The sequence below is a fragment of the Microcaecilia unicolor genome, chromosome 6 (assembly GCF_901765095.1).
Source record: "Microcaecilia unicolor chromosome 6, aMicUni1.1, whole genome shotgun sequence".
Lineage (NCBI taxonomy): Eukaryota > Metazoa > Chordata > Amphibia > Gymnophiona > Siphonopidae > Microcaecilia > Microcaecilia unicolor.
Window position 1 is genome coordinate 195,190,652 of NC_044036.1, and position 23,686 is coordinate 195,214,337.

Below are 23,686 nucleotides of genomic sequence, written 5' to 3' on the forward strand. Positions count from 1 at the left end.
ACAAAGCCTAGTTGAATAAGAGTTCCATAGCGTCCCACGGGATCAATCCAAAGATGAGTGGGTTATGTCCCTCTACCAGCAGGTGGAGATAGAATGTCAGAGCTCTGCCATAAAGGATACTGTTCAGCAGCCTCTGCCAGAGCTCTGCCATAAAGGATACTGTGCAGCAGCCTCACTTTCAGTATTCTCTCTATCTCACATGTCCTGTGCAACTCTCTGGATTGGGATTGCTCCTAACCTGTTCCCTCAGGTTTAGTTGAGATACGGGGTCGTGGCTGTGCTTGGCCAATATGGGGTACACCTGGTGGTGCCAGGTCCCTCCCCTACCCCTTCCCTGCCTCCAGGCCCTTTGGCATTCTTTCGCTCTGAGTTTTTCCTCATAAAATCTACTCCATGTCACTCCTGCCTTTTAAAAATAAATAAATACCAACAACAACTAGCAGAGCGATATATAAACACCAAGGTCCAGATGGGCTCAGCATGACAGGAATTCATGGTGAGTATATTTCTTTCTTATCGTCTCCGGTTGCCTACTCGCCCCAGTGGGAGTGGTTTGTTTGCTGTTCTTTGGACCTCATGGCTCTGAGAGGGAGAGTTCTCCTTGTTTTAGCACTCAGTTCTACTATTTGCTCGTTGCTGGCTCTTTTTTTCATGGGCTACCGTCTGTACCTGAGGAGACCGCGTTGTGAATTTTGCGGGCTCTGGGGCAGTTTGCACTGTGATAGCCGCCATCTTGTGCAGTGGTGCAAGTCTGGACAGTTTTTGGTTCCGTGGTCCATACTGTCCTTCAGTTCTGTCGGAGGTGCACTATGTTTTAGTCAAGTGGTCCTATATCCTTGTTTTGGTGGATCGCATTGTGCTTTTAGATTTTTACGGTTTGCGGTCAAGTACTTGGATCTTCCCCAAGGGGCGTCGGATTCTGTATTTGGGGCAAGGGCTGCAAGCTGGTTGCAATGCTGACCCATTTAAATCTTTAGCATGTTGCTGGTTTAATGGGGTAATTCTTTTTTTTAACTTGCTAGTGTGTTTTCTGTATTCTTCCCTGGTTTTGAGAGGAATATATGGCTCCCGTACTTAGAATCAGCCTTTCGGTAACAAGGAGGATGGATTTTGTGTTTTCTCTCTTCATAGAGTTACAAGTGAAGTGAGGAACTGTTGGCTCTATGCTCCCATCCAGTTGGCCCACACAGGTGCATCTCAGGTTACTTGCAAGCCTCTGGCATGGTGCTGAGAGAACCATTAATTCAGTGTCATGTTGGCAGTATTACTCAGGTTAGTGTCTCCTCTGGGTTGATAGGAATGCACCTCATTCCTATGCCAAGTTTTGTGGACATGTGTTTTACCATGGCCCTGAGGGTCTCACATTGATGTCTTTCTGGGTGCACAGCTGTCACATGATATTTCAATTCCTCTGCCTGGGCAGGGATTGCACTGGGTGCCCGGGGAATCAGAGGCCTGGCTTAGGCTTGTTCCAGGTTCTCTGCCTGCCAGTTGCTCCCAGATCACATAGTTATCTATGGAGATTTTTTCTGGATTTCTGTTCTCCTAGCCTACCACCTTAGTTTCCCACAAAAGTTTGCTCTCTTGCTCTTTCTCAGAGCAGAGCAGTGGAGGCTGTGTTTGCTCTGTTGGCTCCATGGTGCTAAGAGAATTGTTGCATTTGGAGTTAATTGCTGCAGCTAGAGCTCTCTTCACACAGTTCTCTTGGTTGCCATAGTAATCCTGCACCCTAGGGGCCGACAGGGTAGTTTTTTCTCCAGCTGCACTGAGTGTATTTAAATACTATTGAGATGACGGGTTTTCCACCCGAGAGTCTCAGGTAGGGGGCTGGTTTGTCCTTATTTGTCCTTATTTTTAGATGTGTTGGACTCAGTTCTGCTTCAATTAGGCATATCTTCATTCTCTATTGCTACAAGCAGTTCCTTGTATGACTAGAGCAACTGTCACTGAATCTTTATGCTGAAGGTTTGGAGTGGGACCTCGGGACAGGGCAATTCGCCCATTCCAGGTGTCGCTTCACCATCTTGAGGTCCCTTACTATACCTGAGCGTTGAATCTTGCTCCGTCTGCGGGCGGTGAGCCCTGCTCCGTCGGAGGACGGGGTTTCGGACTAGTCCTGCCGCTGGAGGTTGTCTCTGGCTCCATCTATGGATGTGGAGCACTCATCTGGGTCTGTCATGCCTGTTCCCTCTTCAGGTGTGCATTGCCCCATTTGAACTAGCAGTGCCTTGCCCTTTTTTTCTATGGGCCTTGCACAGTTTCTGGCTGAGCAGCCCTGCTTCGTCTCTAGCAATTGAGATTCCAGCTGTCTGGGTGGAGTATGATCCCGGGAAGATGAGCTCTACCACTGCTTTGGGGTACGGTTCCTGGCTCTGGAGATAGGATTTGTACCCCACTCCTGGATGCCATTGTCTGGCCCTGGAGATTGCCCTGTCTCCAGTAGCTGGCTTGTGCCGATGTGGGGCCTTATCCTTATTCTTTCGACGTTGAGGCTTCCTCCATCACCAAGCTAAGCACTGGTTCTGTCTGCTGGAGTTGGGTCGTGCTTCATCTTCGGAAATTGTTCAGAGGTCAGCATCTGGTTTCCGTGTCTGTGTCCATTTCTGAAGCCTACCCTTTCTCCATACCTCCTTATGGAGTTGGCAACTGTTTGGCAGGTGCAGTTTGCTCCGCTTCCAGGAGTCTGGCCTGGCTGCACCTCTGGGTGTAGGTTTTTACCCTTTACCTGGTCCATTCTTTCTCCAGGCAGGCAGGCCTTGCTCTTGGAGGTTGAGACTGGTGCTATCTCTGAGTTTTGCACCTGGCTCCTTATATAGTTTGGGGGGGTTTGCTGCTGGCTCTGGAGTCTGACTCCCACTCCGACGGCCGATCCTGGCTTCCTGATGGGTAGCCGAGCTAGGGACCCTTGCTGGTTGTCATCCTTGCTCTCTCTCGGGTTGTCGAGCATTGGTGTTCTCTCGGGTGGTCGGGCTGTGGTCTGGCTCTGCGGGCTAGCTTGCTCCTTCCCAGAGGGTGAGCCTGTTCTTCCCTCTAGTTTTTCCCTTGTTCTGTCTCCGCATAGCCTGCCCAGTTTCTAGAGGTCGAGCATTGTTCCGGCTCTGGGTACTGGGTCTTGTCTGGTGCGTCATGGGCCACCCATGTAGGTTGGATTTCGCTCCTTAGCTGGCTCTCAGGTGTTGTCCAGCCTTGTTTTTTGCAGGCTGCTGAAGTGTGCTTCATGATGGCTGACATGGCTGTTCTGTAACTATTGCCAGATTGCTCCCATTGTCGGGTCTTCGCACTTGGTCAGGTGGTTGAGGCGTTCTTGCTCTGTGGATGTCGAATGTCCTCATCCTAGGGACTTGTTTGTGCAAGTTACTTCCTTGCCTGATTTCCAGGCCTTTTTAGGACTCGGGATGGTGTCGTTTCCCTTAGTTTTATTGGCCTTTCTTGCGTAGTCTCGAGGGGTCTGGTCCCTTGTTCTGCCTCTGTTCTGTGGTCTGGCGCCGACGATGCCTTTAGAGACTGCTTATGGCTTTGCAGTTCCACCCCACTTGGGGACTGCTTTGGTACATCCCACTCGTCTCTGGATTGATCTGTGGGACGCTATGGAAGGTAAAATTAGTCCGTACATGATCATTTTCTTTCCATTAGTCCCAACAGATCAAGCCAGAGGCCCGCCCTTTCTCGTTCTTGTCTGAAACAGGTTGTCTGGATTTTTCTCTTCCGTCTAGCTCTGTTTTGCAACTGGACCGCATGAATTGGTTTGGTTATCTCTAGGACACAGTCCTATAGAAGGATAGTACAGGAAGAGGGCCGCAGGCTCTCTCCCTGGTTGGTACAGAGGCAGGAGTGTACTTCATGGGCTTATGGTCGCCTTACTGCTTTGGTTTCGAACATACTGAAAGTGAGGCCGCTGCACAGTATCCTTTATGGCAGAGCTCTGGTATTCTCTCTATCTCCACCTGCTGGTAGAGGGACATAGCCACTCGTCTATGGATTGATCTGTTGGGACTAATGGAAAGAAACTCAGGAAAGGACTAATTTTAACATATTGACAACTTCAGTGCATCAAATGAAATCAGTATAGCAATATTTAAATAACTATCTTTAGTATGTATCTGCATCAGGATGATAGTCTCAGTCACATAAATAAAGGAGTAGATTCATGTTTAATTTTGCGCTGTAATCAATCTTTCATCTAAAGTAGATAACACAGTAGGAACGGTATGACCCAGAGGACAGCAAAAATCTATGTCCTCATCACATAGATTAAAAGTGTAGTCCACAATCTGCATGTAATCTCAGATAGCTCAACAGTAGGTGATTCCTTGTAATCCAACAAGTAGTTCAGCTCTTAGGGTAAAGTTAATATCATGTTCACCGAGTATATCCAGGATCTCGATCTCAGAGTAGACAGGATCTGAATCAAGATAATATAAGGATACTACTACTACTTAACACTTCTAAAGCGCTACTAGGGTTATGCAGCGCTGTACAGTTTAACAAAGAAGGACAGTCCCTGCTCAAAGGAGCTTACAATCTAATGGACAAAATGTGCAGTCAATCAAATTGGGGCAGTCTAGATTTCCTGAATAGAGGTATAATGGTTAGGTGCTGAAGGCGACATTGAAGAGGTGGGCTTTGAGCAAGGATTTGAAGAAGGGCAGGGAGGGGGGCTTGGCATATGGGCTCAGGAAGTTTATTCCAAGCATAGGGAGAGGCGAGGCAAAGGGCGGAGCCTGGAATTGGCGGTGGTGGAGAAGGGTACAGAGAGGAGGGATTTGTCCTGTGAGCGGAGGTTTCGGGTAGGAGCGTAAGGGGAGATGAGGGTAGAGAGGTAATGAGGGGCTGCAGATTGAGTGAATTTGTAGGTTAGTAGGAGAAGCTTGAACTGTGTGCGGTACCTGATCGGAAGCTAGTGAAATGACTTCAGGAGAGGGGTGATATGAGCATATCGGTCTAGGAGGAAGATAAGACGTGCAGCAGAGTTCTGAACGGATAGATGGTTAAGTGGGAGGCCAGTGAGGAGTAGGTTGCAGTAGTCAAGGCGAGAGGTAATGAGAGAGTGGACGAGAGTTCGGGTGGTGTGCTCAGAGAGGAAAGGGCGAATTTTGCTGATGTTATAGAGAAAGAAGCGACAGGTCTTGGCTATCTGCTGGATATGTGCAGAGAAGGAGAGGGAGGAGTCGAAGATGTCTCCGAGATTGTGGGCAGATAAGACGGGGAGGATGAGGGTGCCATCGACTGAGATAGAGAGTGGAGGGAGAGGAGAAGTGGGTTTGGGTGGAAAGACGACAAGCTCTGTCTTGGCCATGTTCAGTTTCAGGTGGTGGTTGGACATCCAGGCAGCAATGTCGGATAAGCAGGCCGATACTTTGGCCTGGGTTTCCGCAGTGATGTCTGGTGTGGAGAGATAAAGCTGGGTGTCGTCAGCATAGAGATGATATTGGAAACCATGAGATAAGATCAGCGAGCCCAGGGAAGAGGTGTCGATTGAAAAAAGAAGGGGTCCAAGGACAGATCCCTGAGGAACTCCAACAGAGAGCGGGATGGGGGTAGAGGAAAATCCATGAGAATGTACTCTGAAGGTACGGTGGGAGAGATAAGAGGAGAACCAGGAGAGGACAGAGCCTTGGAACCCAAATGAGGACAGTGCGGCAAGAAGTAAATTATGATTTTTTTTTTAGATATTTTATTAATAATTGAACAGTATATAAACATATCATGCCAATTACAGCTATCTTCAACCAGAAACTCTTTTTTAATCCCACTCCCTCCCTCCCTCCCTCAGTCCAGTGGTGCTGTCTCTTGATTATGGAATTGTTCATAAAGTGACCAGATGTTTGTGAAGGTTTTCATGGTGCCTTTCCTCTTAGCAGACAATTTTGACATCTGGTATAGAAAGTCCACTCGTTGAGTTATCACTTGCAATGCTGGTGTGTCTGCTTGCTTCCAGGCCCGAGCCAATGCTATCTTGGCCGCTACAAAGTATTGAGTAGCTAGTCTGTGCTGCCCACTAGAGATTGCTCGGGGCCAAAAGTGGAGAAGGCAATGTTCTGCCTTTTTCGGGTATGTTTGTTGCAGCATTTTATTTACCAGCTGCACCACTTCCTCCCAGAATTGTTCTACTTTTGTACACGTCCACCATATATGGTAAAATGTGCCCCGAAGGCCACACTTTCGCCAGCATTGTCCCGATGTTCCCGGATATATCTTTTGCAATTTGTCTGGGGTGTAATACCACCAGTATAATATTTTATGTCCATTTTCGTTTATAGATTGTGCTGGGGAAGCTCTTAGTAAGTATTTATAATTGCTCATCCATGTTGTTCTAGGATAAGGACATTGCATTTCTTTCTCCCACCTCTCGTGGTAGATAACTTGGGGGTCCGTCCTACCCAGCAATGCCGGATATATCCAGGATATGCTACCCATGCCCCCTCACCTGCGCATGGCTAACTCGAGGTTTGTTTCTTCTAGATCTAGCTCATCTTGTGCTCGTCTTCTAATAAAATTGCACAAACAGCAATAGTACACAAGATCTCTCTCCGTCAGTCCATATTTTTCTTGAAGTTCCTCAAAGCTAACCACTTTACCCTCTGACCATAATTGTCCTAATGTGTGGAGCCCTGCTTTAGCCCAAAGATCAAATACCTTTTCCGATCCCCCTAATGGGAAACCCGCCGCCCATCGTATTGCCGTTCTGCGGTAGTATTTCCTATCTGGGAACATTCGCCTTCTAATTTGTAACCACGTTTGGAGCGGGTGTCTCAGGCTAACTGGTTTTCGATGAAGTATATGTGCTAACTCCCCCCCTGATATCCATAGTATGTCCTCAATCATACCGGCCTATCCATGCTCTCTCCCAGTGCAGCCATTTCTTTGTGGCCCCAGGGGCCCACTCTGCCAGTGTTCTTAACTGTGCTGCCTGATAATATAGATAGAAGTTAGTCACTCCCATGCCTCCTCGATCAATCGTTTGATACATCATGGCTCTACGAACGCGCGGAGGCCGTTTCCTCCATATGTATCTGAACATCATCTTATTTAGCTGTGAGAAAAAGGAGGTAGGTATTGGAATAGGCAAAGCTAGGAATAGGTATAGCAATTTAGGGAGCAACATCATCTTGATAGCATTGATGCGCCCTTTCCAGGATATGTTGAGGCCCTCCCATCTATCTAATTCTTGAAATAGTTCATCTATCTTTGGAGGAAAGTTAGCCTGAAATAGATCTGCTATTTTAGGGGTGATCTGTATTCCTAAGTATTTAATAGATTTTTGCGCCCAGGTAAAAGTAAATAGCTCACGAAGTCTTGGTATCGCCACAGCTGGTACGGATATGTTTAGTAAGGTGGATTTAGTGAGATTGGGTTTAAACCCTGATACTGCTCCATAGTATGCCACATGATCTATTACCGTTTGCACTGATATTGCAGGTCGCGTAAGGGTGAGTAGTATGTCGTCCGCAAATAGCATAAGTTTCTGCTCTTTTCGTCCTCTTGTGACACCCCCCACTTCCTCATCCTTCCTCACTATGCAGGCCAATGGTTCCAAAGATAAAGCAAAAAGGAGTGGGGAGAGAGCGCAGCCCTACCTAGTGCCGCTTCTAAGAGGGAATGTATTTGTATATGAGCCATTAATTTTCAATACTGCGTTCGGGTCCTTATATAAAAGTTGTAACCACTGCAGGTATCTTCCCTTTATCCCCACCCTTCGCAACACTGCAAAAAGGTATGCCCAATCAACACGGTCAAACGCCTTTTCTGCATCGATGGAAAGCAGCACTGCTGATATTGGTTCATCCCGTATGTATTGAATGGTATGGATGAGGCTTCGGATATTATCAAATGTTTGTCGCCCTACAATAAAGCCCGCCTGGTCTTCATGAATTAAGTATGGGAGCTGCTTTTGTAGCCTATGGGCCAGTATTTTTGTGAACAGTTTATAGTCTACATTGAGCAAAGATATGGGGCGATAAGAACTACATTGTTGGGGATCTTTGCCTGGTTTCAAGAGTAGCGTAATGGCTGCTAGTTTCCACGTTTGTGGGAGCTCTTGAGCCTCTTTTAGCTCATTAAATAGCCGCTCTAGTATTGGTGTCAGGTGTTTCGCGAACGTTTTATAAATTCTTAAATAGTGTACCCATCCGGGCCGGGAGCCTTGCCCTGCGTGCTGTCAGCAATTGCCCACTGGATTTCTTCCAATGTTATAGGGGCCGAAAGTGCCTCGCTCTCCACTTCCTGTAGCTGGGGAATGCCACTGTCTCGCACGTATTGTTCCACTATTGCGGGCTCCAATGTAGGTTCTTTCTCATATAATGCTGTGTAATATTTTAGAAAGGTTTGTTGTATTTGTTCTAGCTGGGTAATGTGTTCTCCATTAGAATCCCGTATCCCCCCCTATGTGGTTTCGTTGAATTTGTTTCTTAAGCTTATTGGCCAATAGCCTTCCCGCCTTTTCCCCAAACTCAAAGTATGTTTGCTGGGTCTGCTGTAGTTGTGCAGCTATGCTTTCTAGCTGAATTTCATTAAGTTTTAATCTCCATTGATGTAGCTGCTCTGCTATCTTAGCATCTGTTGGCTGCGCTTTGTGTTTCTGCTCAATTTGTCTGAGTTCCTGTCTAATGTTGTTTTCCTGTGCCGTACGGGTTTTTAATATATGGGCACGCAATGCTATTAGACGTCCTCTAATCACTACTTTAAGGCCTTCCCACAAAGTGCCCGCCTGTACCTCGCCTGTATCATTGAATTGAAGGTATTCCACAATGTATTGTTCTATCTCATGTATGTTCTTTTCATCATATAGTAAAGTGTCATCTAGTCGCCAATATCTTGTGCCTACAAAATGGACACCCGGCTTGATTGCCAGCACTACTGGGGAGTGGTCAGACCATGTGCGGGGTTCTATGCTAGTATCCTGCGTCGCACTCGCTATGTTAACGTCTCCTAGCCAGCTATCTATTCTAGAGTAGGACCTGTATTTAGGGGAGTAATATGTATAGTCCCTCTCAGTGTCATGTTTCTCTCGCCATATATCTATCAGTCCCCAGCGGGCCATTAGTCTTTTCAATAATTTCCTATCTACTTTTGCATATATTGCTGACCCTGTGGAGTTATCTGTAGGGGGATGTATTGTAACATTAAAGTCCCCTCCCAGTAATAAGTGGCCCTGTTGATGTTGCTTTAGAAGTTGTTCTATCCGTTCCCAGAAGGGTCCCTGTCCCTGATTGGGGGCATATACATTTAGTTTAGTGTATACATTATTGTATATAGAGACCACCATCATCAGGTATCTGCCTTCTTTATCACTAACAGTTTTTAAAACTTGCCACGGACGAGACGCCGATAGTGCTATCAACACCCCTCGCTTTTTAGGTGTGACTGCGCAAGAGGCAATTTTAATGATGGGGTATCGTCCATGGCATACCAGTTTCTCATGACATTTTTTCAAATGAGTTTCTTGTAATAAAACTATGTCAGCCTGAAGGCGCATCATATCTTTGAACATTAACTTTCGCTTTACAGGAGAGTTAAGACCTCTCACATTCAATGTAACCCCTTTCAATTCTTTAACCACCATCTACAAGAAAGGATTCCATAGCTGTAGCCACCACTGGCCCTCCTGTCCCAAACCCTCACCTCCCTCCCCCCTCCCCCCATCCCCAAAAACCATGTATGACACATCTGTCCCATCGGGTGAGATCTGTCACAGAGGTAAGTGGATTGAATCCCGAAATATTACCAGCCTGGCGCTGTTGCAAATTGTTCAGTCAAGTAGCGTTACAGCCCCCTCTGAAGTTGGGTACCATGATTCTCTGCCAACTCCATTATTTATAATCCATCAGCATGGGTTGGGGCCTGTATGCCCAGATTGCTGTCTTCTCAGCCTTCCTCGTCCCTGCGAAACTCGCTGCCATCTCGCTGTGGTGATGCTCTGTGAGGCTGCAGAAGAGGGGCTTGTGCGTGCTGATTCCGCCATTGCTCCTTGTTCCAGATGCTCTTGAGCCTCGTCCAGCGACGTAACTCTGCACTGCTTGCCTGCCTTATAGAATGGCAGGGCAAAAGGGTGTTGCCATTTGTACTTTATACCTTCCGCTCGTAGTTGTTCCGTGAGTGGTCGTAGTTCTCGTCTGTGCTTGAGAGTAGTAGCTGAGATGTCCTGAAAGATTTCCAGCGGATAGGTATTCCCTGTGATTGGGCCTTGCGCCCGCGCTTTTTGCATGAGTTTTTCTTTAACCTTGTAGTCAGAGAAACAAGCCACAATATCTTTGGGTACATTAGCACGGCGTGGACCCAGCGCCCGATGCGCCCTTTCTATATGTATGTCCTCGGGAGAGGTTGCATGCTCCGGAGTGGTCAGGAGTTGGGCAGTCAGGGCCTTCACTACTTGCTCGCAGTCATTATGCTCTGGCAATTCTGGGAGCCCTCGTATTCTGATGTTGGATCTCCGACTCCTATTTTCAAGATCTTCCACCTTGTCAGTCAAAAAGCGCAGGTCTGCGTGTTGTTCCTGCATGGTATTTTCCATAGTGTTTAGGGAGTCAGCGTGCTCTTCCAATCCGTTTTCCAACTCTATTACCGAGTTCTGTGATCTCTCCTCGGAGTTCCACTCCGAGTTGTGCGAATTCTTTACGCATCTCTTTCATTTCCGCTTTAATATCTTGGAACCAGGTTTTAAGCTGTTCCCATTTATCAGGCTGTAGTTCGCTATCTCCGTCTTCCCCTCGCTCTTTCTGTGTTGGCGACTGTGTCCGCGTGGCGGTCTCGATCGTGCCTGAGTTCGCGGCCTGCATTGTGGACCTGGATTCACGTTGTCGGTATACAAAATTATTTAAATCCGCGGATTTCATTTTAGTGCTCGACATCTCCAGAGTCGCTATCCTTTCGCCTTTCTGTTATGCCAGCTGGGGCTGCTGAAAATAGCTAATTGTAGCTATACGCTCTGTTTTTCCAGGCTGGTTTTCTGGAGCTCCGCTGCTAGATCTCCATTACGGAGTGTGACGTCACTTCCTCCGTAAATTATGATTGACAGTGTCAGAAGCGGCGGATAGGTCGAGGAGGATGAGGATGGAGTAGTGACCTTTGGATTTGGCAAGGAACAGGTCATTACAGACTTTAGTGAGTGCCGTTTCTATCGAGTGTAGAGGGTGAAAACCGAATTGAAGTGGGTTGAGGATGGCATGAGAGGAGAGAAAATCAAGGCAGCGGCTGTGAATGGCACGTTCAAGTATCTTGGAGCGGAAGGGTAGGAGGGAGATGGGGTGGTAGTTGGAGGGACAGGTAGGGTCTAGTGATGGTTTTTTGAGGAGTGGTGTGACTACAGCATGCTTGAAGGTGTCAGGGACAGTTGCAGTGGAGAGAGAGAGAGGTTGAGGCTATGACAGATGGAGGGGGTGACAGTAGGAGAGATGGTGTTAAGTAAGTTGGTGGAGATTGGGTCAGAGGAACAGGTGATGCATTCTGAGGAGGAAAGAAGGTGGGCGGTTTCCTCTTCGGTGATATTAGGAAAAGAGGAGAAGGAGGCCTGGGTTGGTTGAGGGAGTGGGTTAAAGGTTGAGGAGGAGGAGGTGGTTTGGTACTGAATTCGAGGTTGATCTTCTGTACCTTATCGCAGAAGTAGTCAGCCAGTGATTGAGGAGAGAGTATGGGGGGGGTGGGAGCGGAGGGCACTTTGAGGAGGGAGTTAAAGGTGGCGAAGAGACGACGATGGTTGGAGCTGACGGAATTAGTCAATTGGGTGTAATAGTCCTGTTTGGCAAGGAATAAGGAGGACTGGAAGGAGGATAGCATGAATTTGTAATGAATGAAGTCGGTATGGATGCAAGATTTCCTCCAGAGGCGTTCAGCAGATTGGGTGCATGAGCGAAGGTATCAGATGCAAGGGGTCAGCCAGGGCTGGAGATTAGTACGCCTTGTGGTACGGGAGATGGATGGTGCAAGGGTGTCCAGAGCAGAGGAGAGAGTGGCATTGTAAGCGGAGACAGCATTGTCGACAGACTCAGAGGACATGATGGAGGGGAGGAGATTAGAGGTACTAGAGGATAAGGTGGCGGGTCTACGGCCTTGAGATTCCTGAAAGTAGTGTTTAGTGTTGGGCGGGACAGAGGGGGAGGGTGATGAAGTGTGAAGGTGATCAGGTGATGATCTGAGAGAGGAAGAGCTGAGGCGCAGAAGTTGGAGGGTGAGCAGGTAGAGGAGAGGACGAGGTCAAGACAATGGCCAGTTTGGTGAATAGGGGTGGTGGAGCTCAGCTGGAGGTTGAAGGAGGATGTCAGAGTGAGGAACTGAGAAGCAAAAGAGTCGGATGGGTCATCAGCGTGTATGTTAAAGTCTCCAAGAATACTCCACCAGCATTAACAATGGTATTATTAGGAACAACACTGAAACAAACATTACTTGATAGAAGAACTGTTACTGATGTGAGTTCACTCAGTGGGGTACTAACTAACCAAACATTATTCATAACAGCAACTGTGGTTTCAGAGATCATCATACTTGGTCATAGTAATTTCTCTTTAACTTAGTAGTGGATAGACCACAACCAATGATGTCTTTGGTCTGTTGACACATGTCAAGGTTAGGTACCAAGGTACTGCTGTAGATCATCAGGCTGGTACGCTAACATAGGTAAAGGTAGTCAGACCAAGTACCAATATGAACTACTTTTTTTTCAACTGATAACTCATTGTTAGGCAAAATAAAAGCCAAATTCTATACATAAACATTTTTCATACATTCTACATCTACATACAAAAGGATAGCATTTGTCATATGAAAAGCAATCTGAATCTAAATTGGCTCAATATCATCTGTAAAAAGAAATTTAGCAAAAGTTTCACGGATCACTTCAGAAAAAAGTAAGTAGGGATCTATCACTGGATCAGTGTACTAATGCCATTATCTAGTTCCCTTAATAAATCAAAAGAAGTTCACACATGAGTTGTGTGCGCTTTGTTTAATAATCCTTTAATCATAGCCAATTCAGCAATATTCCAGGTGATTATCTGGAGTGGAGACTGACAAGGTTTTTAAATTATATCTTGTGCTTGGATCTGTGATTTAATATCTTGCACACTGGTTTGCAGTGTTTTTTTCCACAGGTATAGCATTAGCTATAGACATGGTAGAATCAAATAATCTTAAGGCAGCAAAGAGGAGTGCACCTGTGACAAGCTCCTCTAGACCTAATCTTTCCAGGTTGCATGAGGTAGACCATCACTTTTTCTAACTGACTCAATGTTTTGCACATTGGCCGTAGCATAGCTCAAGTATGCTTTTAACCATTATTGGGTGTTAGGTGAACATCTGTCAGTAAAGTTCGTGTAAAACATACTTTGGGTCAAGTGACACAAAAACTTTGTTACTATCTATGACCCTGTAATCAGAAATCAAGGCACATCTTGCAGCGACGCCGGTTTCCAGTCAGACGCCACCACAGAGTGCAGCAGTTCAACGGACCGAGGAGGATAGACAACAAGCGGAGAAAGTGGCCATAGAAGAGCAAGGTGCTTCTGGAGGGACATTAACAGCAACTTGCAGCCAAGTTCAGGGGGAGACTGAAAGAGAACCTAGAGTGCAACTCTCTTCTGGTGTAACAGAGGTACAATTTCCTTCACTTCGAAAACCTACTGAAATTACTTTGGATACTTTATGGACATTGATTGTGGACTTGGGTCAATCCCTAAGCATGTAAATAAAACAAATATCTCAGGAAGTTGTTTCTTTGAACCTAAAGGTTCAAGGTACTGAAACCAGGGTTGAGACAATTGCAAACCGACAAACAGATATGGAGAAAGAACTGAAAGTACTACAATTACAGCAAGAGACTATGATTAAAGATTTAACTATCTTAAGGAGACGAACCAAGTTCCTAGAAAATGTAACTAGAAATATCTGCTTTTTGAACTTTCCTAAAAAAATAGGGGTGCTACCGAGAGAAATGCTTAAGAGGTATATAACTGAGATATTGGGGGTTTCTGAAGAAATGGTTCCACCTTTTACACAAACATATTATTAACCTCAAAAAGACCAAATATCTCAGGAAAACTTGGCATCAGAAATTTCAAGGATACTGGAATCCTCAGATACTGATTTAATAAAATCTTCTACGTTAATTGCCACTGTAGCCTTATCACCAGATAAAAACTGGTTGATGAGGCTTTTCTTCCAGAATAAGCATAAAAACTTTCTTGGATTGAAGGTGCATCTCTTCCCTGATGTGACTAAAGAAACTCAAAAACAGAGACAAAGATTTTTACTTATGCGTCCAGGTGTAATTCAGTTAGGTGCTTCCTTCTTCTTAAAGTACCCCTGTAAATGCCTGATTAAATATCAATCTAATAAGTATGTCTTCTATGATCCTTCTCAGCTCTCCTCCTCCTTGGCTGCAAAAGGTCAGGGGAGTAATTAGTATGAGCTCTATGTGAAGAAAGGGTACTTTGAATTTCTTAAATGGAAATCCGGCCTAGTTTAGCTTACTTGAGAAATGTTTTTTCTTTCCTTTATTATCCACTGTGGTAAATTTTGAATCCTATTAATGAGGACTTTGATTAACTTGCTGTGTAATTCTTTAGTTAGTTGATGTTTGTAACTTGCTATAATTTTGCTGAACAGTATAGTTATTTTCTTGACAAGTGTGTTAACCTTGTTTTGATATAAATGTAAATGTATAAATAAATATAAAAAAAAAATACCAGGGGCAATTTGATGTCACAATCCTTGCTGGTGTTGAACACAGAATGTTGATGATGGTGCATTCTTTATATTTGTCCCAATGACTGAGGGTAATGCAAAATGTGTAGTGCTCTTCACTCCTAACAGCTTCCACATATGTTTAATTACTTGTTTGGTCAAACGAGGACCTTGATCAGATTCCACACGTATGGGCAGGCCCCATCTACTGAATGCATGATTCTACAGTAGATTGGTGGTAGGCTCAGTGGTGCAGTTAAAGGCAAGAAGTATTTCTACCCACTTGGTGAAGGTCACAGTGAACATGTACTAGTTTCCTCGATGAGGACTGGATCACTGGGCAAATCCAGTTAATCTGAATGTCAGACAAAAGGCATGATGATCTTGTTGTTCAGGGGTCAATCGGATGGAGAAAGTGACTGGAATCTGCAACCAGTTAGACAGCCTTGATGAGTATAGAGCAACTCAGAATATGCTCATCAGTTTCATTTCAGAAAAAGGAAAAGACAGATGAACACCTCGTGCTACCCTTCAAAGAGCTAGTCCTTCAAGGACAGATATATGGTTCTCCGAGAACAAGCATGACATCAATTGCCACTTATGGGTGACATCATCCAACAGAACTGAGTATGGACACTACCCAGCGTTCTATTTCTAAAAGCTTTTGGCCACCCCGACCATACAGACACGTATACCTTCTCATCCACCTCGCTCGCATGGGGACCAGGCAATCATCATTTTCCCATGGAGCTCAGAGGACCTAATCTTGTGTGCTGTCTGCAGTAGTTTTTTCTTGGCAGCCTTCCCTGCCTTAAAGTATTTCTTTTTTTTTTCTGTGTGAGTAGCTCAGCATCATATCTTATTTTCCCCTTTTAGTTTGTCCTCTTAGTTTTCGTAGCAGTTTGTCATTTCAAGTTTCCTTTGTTTTTTTTGTGGCTCTACAGCCCACTTAGGCCTGAGCTCCCTGGCTGGGACTGGTTCCGCCTTTTTCTTTAAAATTAAGTTGTTTGATTTTGTTACACCTATTTTTCCTTCAATGTTCCAAAAACCTGTCAGTGGTTTTTAAAAATGTTCTCAGTGCGGCAAAGTCATTGTCTGTGGCGGACCCTCACAACTGATGCTTGCCTTGCCTGGGACCCGACCATAAGGCCTCTAATTGTAAACTCTGTCCTCAAATGAAGAAAAGGACCCTTTTTTAGTCGAGAGGTGCTGCACAAGAGACTTTTTGGTGCTTCCAAGTCAGTCCATCAATGTCCAGCATCGCAGGCTTCAGTCCCCATGGCTCCTGGAGCTGCATCAAACACTAGGGACACACTGGCACAGAGGAGGTCTCCGTCTGTCTCTACATCGGGTGTCATTAGCGCCCGTCCAGGCTGAGCATCCTCGGACTCGAGATCAAGGACTTGGAAGGATTCAACATTGGCACAGAGGGATCCTAATATGAGACATCAAGCAGAGGCGAAGAAGCATCAACATGAGACATCCTCAAAGCACGGTGGCCAGGAGTTCTGGGACACCGGCATCGCTGGTACCCGAGAAGCATAAGTACCATGAAGACCTGTTCGCACTCCATGGAGTTGATACCAATACAACAGCCTCCCCAGAGCAAAGACCAGACTTCTGTCATCATCTCAAGCTGTCTCCACATTGGCCCCATCTTTACCAATGCTTGCCCTTGAGGAGCGGTTCCAGACCATGCTACAGGAAGAGTTGGAGCGTATCTGGGCTCAGTACAGTGCTGAGGCATTGAGGGCATCAATGTCGGCCATGATGCTACTCCAGACAATCCTGGAGGTCTATTCGGGCAGCAGAGTCAGCACCAAGGCGGTTCTCTTCTCCAGCCCATCGGAGGAGAGGACCTGTCTCTCAACGCTCCTGTCCAGAGTCCAACCATGAGTTTAGTAGTCCCAAGGCAGGCACAGACTCTGATATCTCGAGAGGAGTAGTTTGCTGTAAAGGACAAACAAAACTGCTTTTTTCAGTTTTGGCCAAAACCAAAACTGCTACCGAACTAACCATTTTCAGCTGAAACTTATTGCCTGGTTTCAGCAAGTTTGGATTAGGGCTGCATTTTAATTGCAGTTAACTCTGCAATTGATGCACTGAATCATTAATTGCAATTTTTTAAAAAACCTACTCTGCTGTCTTCCACTCCCAACCTCGGTCCAGTCTGACATCTTACCCCTGGGTGTGTGATCTACGGTTCAGCATCACCAACCCAGCCCCTCTCATCAGTTTACCTTAAAGGTGGTTTGTCGCTTCTTCCTCTATAACATTAGCAAAATTCGCCCCTTCCTCTCTGAGCACACCACCCGAACTCTCATCCACTCTCTCATTACCTCTTGCCTTGACTACTGCAACCTACTCCTCACTGGCCTCCCACTTAGCCATCTATCCCCCCTTCAGTCTGTTCAGAACTCTGCTGCACGTCTTATCTTCCGCCTTGACCGATATACTCATATCACCCCTCTCCTCAAGTCACTTCACTGGCTTCCGATCAGATATCGCATACAGTTCAAGCTTCTCCTACTAACCTACAAATGTACTCGATCTGCAGCCCCTCCTTACCTCTCTACCCTCATCTCCCCTTACGTTCCTATCCGTAACCTCCGCTCTCAAGACAAATCCCTCCTTTCATTACCCTTCTCCACCACCGCCAACTCCAGGCTCCGCCCTTTCTGCCTCGCCTCACCCCATGCTTGGAACAAACTCCCTGAGCCCATACGCCAGGCCCCCTCCCTGCCCATCTTCAAATCATTGCTCAAAGCCCACCTCTTCAATGTCGCTTTCAGCACCTAACCACTACACCTCTACTCAGGAAATCTAGACTGCCCCAACTTGACATTTCGTCCTTTAGATTGTAAGCTCCTTTGAGCAGGGACCTACCTTCCTTTGTTAATTTGTACAGCGCTGCGTAACCCTAGTAGTGCTCTAGAAATGTTTAGTAGTAGTAGTTTTCTGTTGATCCTTGCCAGTGGCAGTGTTGCCCATATGCTGCCTGGTCTGAAGCTTTCGCTCTGACCTGTCCCAGTCAGAAACAGGAAGTGATGTCAGAGGAGGCAGGATGGGAGGAGCTTTCCAAGATGGCTGCCCGTTGATCTCTGCAAGACGCCACTGCTCCAATCTTTAATCTGTGCAGTAAATGAAGCTGCAAAAAACAAGACTGAATAACCTTAACAACTTGATCTTTCATTGTAAGTTCTGAATCCAAAACCACACCCATCAATTTCATCTCCTTTTGAACCGAGATTTGACATCATTCACAGAAAGGAATTCAGGCCATTCCCCTTCCATCATTCTTACAAAATCATCATTTTGGTTTTGGACACATTCAGAAGCAAGCCATTCTCATGCATCCATTCATTGACCTTGTCCATATAATACTGCAACTGGGCGCTCAAGCCAGCCCCTCGAGAAATTATAGGGGGGGGGGGAACCCATTAGTGCCCAACATTCCCATATGGGAACAAATCAATTTGTTCCCATATGGCTTATTATGGGAACATTGGGCACTAATGGGTTAGTAGTAGTAGTTAACTATGATTTTCAGGGTGTTCTACAAAGTATGTTTTTGTCACATCTGAATTATTGTAATGCCTTGTATCTTGGCTTAACTAAGGCCATGATTGGGGCTTTGCAAATGGTGCAGAATGCAGCAGCAAGATTTGTTGCTGGTGTTTCAAGGACATTTGATATAATGAGTGGCATGGAACAGGTTGACGTGAATCACTTGTTAACTCTTTCCAAAAATACTAGGATTAGGGGGCACGCAATGAAGCTACAACTTTAAAAGGAATCAGAGAAAATATTTCTTCACTCAATGTATAAAGTCTGGAATTTGTTTGCTGTAAAATGCATAAAAAGCAGTTAGCTTAGTGGGATTTAAAAAAGGTTTGGCTAGCTTCCCAAAAGAAAAGTCCATAAGCCACTATTAAAATGGACATGGGAAAAATTCACTGCTTATTTCTAGGATAAGCATCATAAATATGTTGTGCTGCTTTGTGACCTTACCAGGTATTTTGTAACCTGGATTGAGCACCGTTGGAAACAGGTTGCTGGGCTTGATGGACTTTCGGTCTGTCTTAGTATGGCAATGCTTATGTTCTTATGATCACAGATTTTGAAACATTTTCATTCGTTGCTGGTATGTTAAAGGGTGCAATACAAGGTGTTATGTCTTGTACACCAAGTCCTATATTTGCCTGCACTGTTGTACCTGAAGTAGACAATACCTGTTTACCATCTAGCAAGAATACTGAGATCTCAGACTGCTATGCAACTTTCTTTGGATCTAGTTGCAAAAGTACATTATTGTGATACAAGAGTCTCAACTTTCTAGGTGGCAGGAGTTCATATGTGGCATGCACTTTCAGGTCAGATATGTTTGTGCGCTGGTATGTTGCAGTTTAAGAAACTGCTGAAGACTGATATTTTTGTGGAAGCCTTTCTGTAATGATGTTTATGCCTCAGCTGGGATGGATGGAGTAGCACTGTTATATTGTGAATTGTAAGGTATTTATGTTGTGATTTGATCATTTTAATTTGTATATGTTGTAGACGGTGTATAAATTTTAAAAATAAATATACGTTTAAAACTTGAAACTTTGGAAAATGCCGTCAGAAGTCAGAACCTTAAATTGATTAATTTTCCTAAAGCCTTTGCTGTTTCTGCTCATGATATGTTTAAGCATGATATTTCTGAGGTGTTGAAGATTCTGGAAGCATCTTATCTGATTTCTAAGATGTATTACCTACCTGAAGGGAAAATAAACCTGTTCCTAATCAACAAGGTCTATCTATGGATAGACTTGATTTAACAAATTTTCTTGAGAGATCTGATATAGAGGCTAGTTCCAGCTACATTTTTGGTTCAATTTGCTTTAGAGTCTGATAGATACTGGTTGTTTAAATTGTTTTTTTTAAACATAAGGATGCTCTGTTTATGATTTATGAAATACAAATGTACCTGGATGTATCGAGAGCTACCCAAAAGAAAAGAAGGCAGTTTTTGCTTTTAAGACCTCGGCGTCACAGTTGGGGGTCAACGTTTGTCCTTGGATAGCCATGTAAATTCAAGGAATGCAATATGTTTTTTGGGGGGTTTTTTTTTTTGGGGGGGGGGGGGTTCGATTCACTGCAATTGACTTTCTTTCTGGAAAAGGAGTAGTTACCTCAAGTACTCCACAGAGACGGTCTTTCCAACCTCCGCAATAATAGTTTAATCTGTTCACTTTTTGGTACTGTCTTGTTTTTCCTTTATAATCGTTGTATATATTTCTCTTCCTTTTTGCTTTGCTTCTTCTTTATTAAGGACTAACAATGTATAATTAACATTTTTCCGTATTCTTTCTTTTCCCTTAATTGGATGATGTTTTCTTATACACTCAATTTTCTTAGTGACTTTCTTTTTTTGTCATGTTAAAGCTCAAATTGTATAAATTAAAAATTACCAAAAAAAGGGGGGTGATCACATGATGCTGTAACAATGGAAGATGTGTCTCTACTGAGCTCTGGGGCTCTCAGCCTTCATTTTTTCAGTACTTTGACGCTGCGGACCAGTACTTAGTCATAGGAGCCGGCGCTGTGGGTGCCTCAGCACCCCCAATATTGCAAAAATTCCTTGTGTATGTCCAGGGAGGGGTTATTTCCACTGGGCTTAGCACCCCCAATAATTTTGAAGAGTTGGCTCCCATGCTTACAGTAATCTTAACACTTGGAGAGATGTGCATGGACAGATTTGTTGAGCGATTGGGAGCAATGGCGTCAGTGAAATCTTCTCAAAAGGATCTACCAACCTGGTAGATGACATGATGACGGCTGCTGCGTCTGGGGTGGCCTCGCAATTTATGGAAGCAGCGCTCTCAGACTTACTACATGCTGTGGAACAGGCATTGGGTTCTAAGCTGGAACATCTCTCCAGTCAGATTAAACACTTAGAGAGTCTTCCTACTGAAAAGAAAAAATGATTCACGGAAGCCTGAGTATTGGACCTTGAAGATGGCATGCAAGCTTCTGAAGCTACATTAAAACAGCTGCAGGAGGAGTCACGTGATGCAGTAGAGGAAGTGAGACGTGTTCTCTCGGCTCTCTGAGGCCCCAAAGCCCTTCGTGAAAAAAAAAAAACCTTTTCAAACTCGCTAACTGGAAATTTTAAATTACCTTTGCCTAGCAAACACAGATGGACAAATTCATAGCGACACCCGGGAAAAAAAATGACAGGCAAGGGGGCAAAGCGGGAGAAGGAAAAACCCAAAGAGGGGGAGGCCAGCGCGGGGCAATGTAAGGCGCCAGAGGAGCAAAAATTCTCCCAGGAACAACTTCTGCAAATAACGACAGCGGTGGAGAAAACGATGGAAGCGAAATTGGATCGCCTGTACTCACAATTCTCTAACATCGAGACACTCCTGGGGGAAACAACGCAAAGGACCGGTGAGCTGGAGCGTTGGGTGTCGGATCTGGAAGACGCTGCATCCCCTGTAACATGTCAGCTTAAACAACTAACAGATAAAATTGATGGGCTTACTGCAAAACTAGACGATCTCGAGAACAGATCCCGCCGAGGAAACCTTCGTCTTGTCAGTTTTCCTGAGTCGGTGAGTGACTCGGTTCTGGGGTCTGTGGTAGAGCGTTGGCTAAAAACTGAATTTGCCACCTCTGACCACGTGGGGCCTCTGTGTTTGGAGAGAGGGGAAAAAACAAGATGGCCGCTCGAACCCTAGAGTGCTAATCTTAAAACTCCATAACTACCTGCACAAGGTGGAGATATTACGAGGATATCGAATGAAGAGGAATGAAACAAAATTTGAAGGACAATTGATTCGCATTTTCCAGGATTTTTCAGCACAGCTGCAAGAGTGGAGGAAGCAGTTTACTCCGCTTTGTCGTCGTCTGCACACGGTGCAGGCAAACTTTATGCTCCTATACCCAGTGCTCTTGAAGATTAAACATGAAGGAAGGTGGAAGACTTTTGATAATGTGGCTGAAGCAATGGTTTGATTACAGAGCTGGAGAAAAGTGGCGGATCAAACATTTGTAAATAATATGGACAGTGGAGAGTGACTTTCTATGTAAGGTACTTTATAAGGTCTAGGTAAAGAAAAAGGCAGAGGTTTGAATAATGTTTGTGTTATAAGTGCAGGACAAACTTTGTATAATTTCCGGTTTTGCGGGGGGGCAGAGGGGCCTCATGCATCTAATAGTGACTTAGCCCATTTGGTTGGGAGCTCACACAAATATTTAAAGGGTACAGGGAGGGGGAGGGGGAGAGATAGAAGGGGGGGCATAGGTGGGGAGTGGGCATAGTCAGAGGGGGGAAGGGCAAGGGGGATAGCAGGGCAGAGGAAGGGGGGGGTTTGGAGGGACTATAATCTATTCTGAGGCAGAGCGTTGGAGTAAAAAACATTACATCACCCGGGTTGAGATGGAATGTATGACAGTTCCCCAGAGATGGGCTGGGCTCAGGGGGGCGAGACAATGTAATAGCGGAATGCAGAATGGCACAGAATGAGATTGATGTGTGGCTAAGATAAAGCGCATTATCTCTTGGAATGTATCGGGGATAACGTTTCCTGTGAAGAGAACAAAAATTTTGACACAGTTGAAACATCAGGGGGCAGATATAGCGTGCCTTCAGGAAACGAAATTATTTGATGAGGAGCATGAGAAATTGTGCAGACAATGGGTTGGCGAATGCTATTACTCTTCAGCTGGAGGTGGTCGCAGGGGGTGGCCGTTCTGATTAAAAAGGGCCTCCCATGCCAATCTAAATTGATACACAAAGATAAAGACGGGAGATTGTTGTTGCTCTACATTACTCTTCATGGGCAGTCTTTTTATTTGTGTGCAGTGTATGGCCCAAATGACTGCTCATCCAAGTTTTTTGAGGACCTAACTGCACTGGCACTCAGGTATGCGGATGTGCCATGGGTGTGGTGTGGAGACTTTAATTGGGTCATGGAAATGGACAGGACAGGGATAACACCTAGTGGAGGAGTGGGAGGGCAGCGGGGTCTGTCTTACATGTGCAAAACTTTAAACCTGTTAGATGTCTGGCATGTTCTTAATCCCACCACACGAGACTACATGCACCTTTCCAAAGCCCACAGGATAGACTATGTATTGGTCTCTGTCATGTTTTTTTAAGGTAAGAGGGGCGAGCATCGGTCCGTTAGTAGTTTCGGATAATGCAATGGTCTGGCTGGACCTGGAGGTTGTGGCCTGGGGGGGGACAAGGGCGCACGTGGAGGTTCCCTACATATCTGTACAAAGACACTCAGTTTAGAGAACATCTGGTTAAATTATGGGACCAATACATAGCGGAACATGAGAGTTCCTGCAGCTCACCTATTTTATTATGGAAAGCGTCCAAAGCCGTGGAAAGCGTCCAAAGCCGTGTTGCTTGGGGGGATTATCGCTTATGTGTGTGCACAAGCGAAAAAGCAGTCGGCGGCTATATTAAGGCTAGAACGGGAATATAGACGAGCGAAACACATACAGTGCCCAACACACCAAAATCAGGATAGTATGTCCGCAGCACTGGCAGCGTTGAACACGGCAATACATGAGCAATCAAAAAAACACTTGATGTTTCAAAAACTGAATTTCCAAAGGTTCTGGAATAAATCAGGTAAACTGCTTGCAAATATTGCGAGACATAGAGCAGCGAAAAGAGTGATCCCGGAGTTGATAGACAAAAAAGGGAAGAGAGTGACCACTCCTGAGGGGATAACTCAAATCTTTCATGATTACTTTGCTAAAATCTTTGCTGGGGAGGAGCAGGGACAGAGGCCCTCAGTGATTACCTGGAAGATGCGGGCCTGCCTAAATTGTCCCCTTTGGCACAAGAATGCTTGTCTCGGCCGCTTGCGGGACGGGAAATTCAAAAAAATAATTAAGGCCCTCCCGCTGGGGTCAGCACCGGTCCCCGATGGGTTTTCTAGTGAGTATTATAAGATGCTGCCTGCAGCATTCAGTGGTCATTTGATTGAATTTTATGCTGACACAGCGCAACAAG

General features: G+C 45.3%; 1 protein-coding gene across 3 annotated transcripts in view; it reads left to right on the plus strand.

The window, feature by feature from the left end:
• DCAF1 (DDB1 and CUL4 associated factor 1) overlaps window positions 1-23,686 on the plus strand; it is a 648,223-nt gene that overhangs the window by 584,462 nt on the left and 40,075 nt on the right. The window lies entirely within an intron of this gene.